Here is a 5309-nt window from a genome sequence, read left to right on the forward strand (position 1 = left end):
GGCGCCGTAGCTGTTCATAACCTTGGTTCCGACTACCTGCGCGAAAAGAACGGAACCATCGTGCCAAAGGAGTGGCTAAAGCAAGCACCTTTTCCGCAGCCTTAACTGGCGTCGATTGCTGACGTTGCAAGCAAGGACACCCAGCAGTCTATGGGTGTTTGTCAGCGAGCACAGCCGCAGACGCAAGCTTTGACCTACGCTGCTGCAGTTCGTCGGCATGGTTCCCCTCCGCGACCACAAAAAGACACCACACCACTGCAAGAAAAGCGACACAAGCGCCTAAATGACAGGTACACCACCCACTCCGGGCAAGCTCTAACCTCCAGTTGTCTAGAACCATTGGCGAACCAAGACGCTGAACCGCCTTAGCTAAGCTTCAGTGCGACTGCGAACCTACAGAAGCTTACCGGGGACGCCTGCCGTTATCCTGGAGGTATCAGTTGAAGGCAATACCATCGCTGCACAAGGGTGCCCGGCAAGCCAATGGATGCCTGTTCTGTAAAACGTCAATGCATTTCGACAGGGCAGCTCACCGAAACCACTGCACTATCCCAACGCTCACTTGCAGGCGTCTAATCCTTACACCAGGAATGCGGTGCGTGGCGGCGGCAAGACGCCGGTCAACCAAACACCTTCGGCGGAGGAGGCTCGCCTCTACGTACAACACAGTGGTCAATGCGAACGGATTGTGTTCGGCTGTAGCACATGAACCGGCCGCAGCTAGGGCCCTGCGCGACGAGGCGGATGTGCAGCCGGAGGCATGTCTGTCTCCGTAGAGGGATGTTTTTAACCCATTAAGGCCCAAGCACAAACTATTTGTTGAATGTAATTGAAATTTCGCGCACTTATCTAACTACAGTAGACAAAAACATCTGGCAAGTTTCATAGCGTTACATCTATTCCTTCAGAAGTTATGATACTGTACTTTAGAAAGTACGCTGGGCTCTTGCGATAGCAATGCAAGCTGGCTCGGCACACGAATAGCCAGCATGCTTGGCCCTTGCCATACTAATACAAAAGTTGTTTTGGCACATGCAATTTGTCGAAGCAGCGACGCATCATGCAAAGCGTTGCACCATACTTTTCGCAGCATCATTTCTATTTATCACAGACAGTGCACTTCAACCGTTTTTCAATCTTCTTGTGAAATGCCCATATGGATGGAGGGGACTGGCAGGCACACTGGACATGGAAGACCTCTTGATAGTTCTATTGTGTACACGGCACAGGTAGTGTCTTGCAAGTGTGCAGGTGAATGACAGCAGTCGACTCATAGAGGGTCTGCAAACCTCCAGTAGGTTGGCAGATCCTCTATGCATTCAGTGCAGCAATGTTGATGATCTGTGTAAATAGGTGCTTCCATCTCATTTTCCCACGAGTGAAAATTCTGAAGTTATACGCAGCTTGATTGTGGAGGTGAATCTCTCCCGTGCCAATATTTCTCTAGCTGCTGACGATGTTTCGTGATGGCACTACGTTTTTCTTTTGAGTTGATGATCATCTGCTTACAGAGCGCAATGGCTCGACTGTGTCATAGTTCATCGCCATAGCAACTATGCTATTGTCTTTGCCCTTTACGAAAAGAAACTCGCTTTCCGGATCAAAACAGAAGCAGTCTTCCCGATTTCTTTCGTTCCATCAGGCAGAACGCATTCATTCGCACAGCCGTATTCCCCCTCCTCCTCAGCCGTTTGGGAGTGACAATTACTTCACCAAGAGGCTCTCGTATATCCCTGCCGGCATCTGTTGCAGTTTCCCGAGTCTCAAATGAACGTTAAACGGCATTCTTCTGAAGAAAATACCTGGTTTGATCTCTGAGGCAACCTACAACGCAATGCACATGTAAGCTCTCACAAAGGCCCGGTGTACTACAAAAAGTACACCAACATTTGATTACCCCTCAGAACAATACTGTGCACTACAGCTGATTCTTGCGCTTCGCCGTGATTATATTGTTCCTTTTGAAGCACAACCAATCTGTTTTTTCAATACATACAGTGTGCAACCTTAAATTATTTGAGAAAATATAGTAGTCGTCACATGCGTTCGACGGGCGCTCGTTTTCCAAATGTTTAACAACTCGTAGCACAGAAAAAATTCACCTGAGTCAATATGTTCGATTAGGAGTGTCTTGCTGCAACCTTTAGCATCAAAAATGCTAATCAGAAAAATTAGAATATTGGATAGTGTATTTTCTATTCCAAAAAAAATGAAGTGTACTTTGTAAAGTACGCTGGGCGCTAATGGGTTAAAGACGATAGTCTTTCTTGGGGAACTTATACCCAGAAATTTTGGTCTGTCTGTCTTTCTGTTCGTCGGCACGTCACTCGATTAAGCCACCCGGCCAAGTTGAACCACTTGCCCAAGGGCCAGCCATCTTGAACGTCTGACTAGGTTCATACTTGTGTACATTGTTGATCAAAAAGCAAACATTACGCATATCTGAGGCGCAACATCGCTAGGTAAGTATTAGGTGGTGTGTTCCTTTAATAGAAAATACATAGATACGTAATTCTAGAGACCGCAGTTTCTTAAGCTGCGCTGAAAATGCGACTGCGCTGAAACTTGCTTTCCTCCGTGCCCTCTGTACGAGCTCATTGTTGTGTTTCGGTTTCGGTTCAGTATTGCACTGTACGAATGCCATAATGGCATAGGGCGCCGCTCTGGCATTCCTGTTTTATCCAGGCGACGTGTAAATAAAAGAGTGTGTGGAGAGTACAAGGAGGTTTTTTAACCTCCTTGGGAGAGTACTCTTTCAGTGCGGACGCTTCTTCTGCTTCGGCGCTTCGCGCCAAACCGCGTGTTCGGGCTGGCTGGCGTCCCCGCCGGTCGCGTTGGTCACCGCCGGTCTTCGCCTGCCGCTGCGCCGGGACTACCAGCCCGCAACACAGCACTCATGTTTCCCGACGTATTGTCAGATGGCATCCATATCTCACGCAGCGCCTCTTACGACATTTGCAGCGAAGCACGCAGATACGCGGCCAATTTTTTTTTCTCTTTCGGATAACGCATCCGTTTCAGGGAAGTCGTAAGTGACGCGTCTAGCCGTTGCGTCTCGTTTGCCATGCTACAGTGTATATGAATGCCTCAACTTGAGTTTGGGACTATATTGTGAGTCACAAGCGGTCACCCAACGCTAAGATGTTTACGAGAAATGACAAGCTTGTAGTTGAGAAATTATGACAGTGCTCGAATCACTACTTCGCTCACTAATCTTAACAGCGGCTAACTAAAACGAAAGTTTAGAAAAAGCTAGCAGTTCCGTGTACGAATACAACCGATGAGCGAAACTCCCTACAAGCGGGACGCAAACGACTCTGCGCCTGATATCGCTGCTGGCTTTCATGAAGACGGTATGGTGAGGAGCGGATAGGGACAACGTCTGCTGCGCTTGGTTGCGAGAAAGACTGAGCGAGTTAGGTTGCGGCGCGCGCAGCGTAAAGAGAGGGAGACCGGTGGGAGAGGGGTGCGAGTGGTGATGCGGTGGGGACCTTCGACGGTGGCGATAGAACACCGCTCACAGCGTACGGCGCGCGCAGGGTTTCATTGTTTTTTCGCGCCGGTGCTAGGTTGTTAGATTGTCTGCTACTACCTTCGACAAATCGCCCGTAGTGTGCTAGAACGATGGTTGTAATTTCACAATTCACGATAAAGGTGGTGAAAGTTAAGACGGCCATTATGACGAGTTCTGCTCAGAGCTTATTTCTTTTAACCTTGAATTTCTGCTGCGCCAGAACCAAACTGGTCAAGGCCTAAACATTTCATTTTATATTACCGGCCACTGTAACCTAAAACGATGCTTAAGGGAGCTTCAACGGCGCGGATGAGTGCGGTCCTAAGGCGTTTCGCACCTAATAAACGAAAATGGGAGTAGGGGTGACCGTGATCACGGATCAACGTGAGTGACAGCCCACCAAGGTGGTCTCATACTGCTTAGTCACCATACTTCTGCGTATATATTAGATACTTCTGTGTACATGCGTAAACATTCAAGCCCTATCCTTTTCCTCACTCTTTAATCTCTAGTCCTCCATCATCCTCTGATGACCGCCGTTCATGTGCCAGCTGCTTGACGTGGACTGTAACAGCGGCCGTCATTACTTCTTTCTTTCACTGCACACTTTCCGCTGTTTTTTCCGCTAATAAACAACCACTTCCTGCTACCTTAACTATCACAAGGTTTAGGCTGGAAGCACAGATCTTGTTAATTAGCAATGTTTCTACGGTCACCTTTGTCTACATACATTTTAAAACAGCTAATTGTATTCGTTAGTACAGTAATGCACGACGAAATAATGATGCAAGAACAACCAAAACCACAATAAGCGCTAATTTAAGTGAGTCAACAACATACTGATTTACTGTGTAGTCATTTGACATCGAAGTCAATAGGTATTTTTTTAACACGAAAGTGTTTTATGCCGGAGTCCACCACGGCTCCGCTGACGTATTTCTGTCTCAGACATGACGTTGTATAATATAAAGAGTAACAGTGGGCAGAAGAAAAAGTTCCGCCACCAGGAATCGAACTTACGACCCCTCGCTCCGCAGCGTGCAGCGCGAAACGATTCGGCCACGGTCAGCACATTCTTCGCAATGCTAAACGGCGAGCTATTTATATACACCATTTGCCGGTGGCTGTACTCGGAGATCTGTGTTACAGCGTGTTTTCGTTTTCACTAGCGAGATGGCGCGAAGTGCTCGAAGAGCGTAGAGTCACTGGAAAAAAAATCAGAGTATCGCATCTGTTTTCCGCGCGCCGCCGCCGACGCGATTGGCTTACTCGCATCACGTGACCTCTCGCCGCCATATTCCTTCCAAGCGCTTCGGGTACAGGCGCGTTCAATGCAGAGCGTGGCCGCACATTTAGCAGTACCACGGTCCCTAGAAGTACTTCGTCGCATTTTGAAACGCGCCTTGCAGACAGGGCGTAAAAATTTTTTTTCGGGAGGGGGGGGGCACCTCCTTGATCTGAAGTGGGGGCCTGGCAGGCAGATGTGGTCGAGTGGCATTTCGTGCTATGTATGCCACATGAAAAAAATTGGGGGAGGGGGGGGGGAGGCACTGACCCCGGTGTGGCACCCCCTGGCTTCGCCACTGCATGCAGATTCCAGAGAGTAGCTCACCAGCAATCGAACGCTACTGGTGCGCTACTCTGAGAATCTCGTTAATTTTTGCATGCCATGTGGGAAAAATTAATGTCAAAGAGCGCCGTTCAACGTGGCAGCATATAGTTGGTCGGAATGAATTCGCCCTCCTCGAATAACACTCCTTCCTGCAGTGAACTACAAAAACTTTGCTGTAAAAGG

Source organism: Rhipicephalus sanguineus, chromosome 7 (genome assembly GCF_013339695.2).
Source record: "Rhipicephalus sanguineus isolate Rsan-2018 chromosome 7, BIME_Rsan_1.4, whole genome shotgun sequence".
NCBI lineage: Eukaryota > Metazoa > Arthropoda > Arachnida > Ixodida > Ixodidae > Rhipicephalus > Rhipicephalus sanguineus.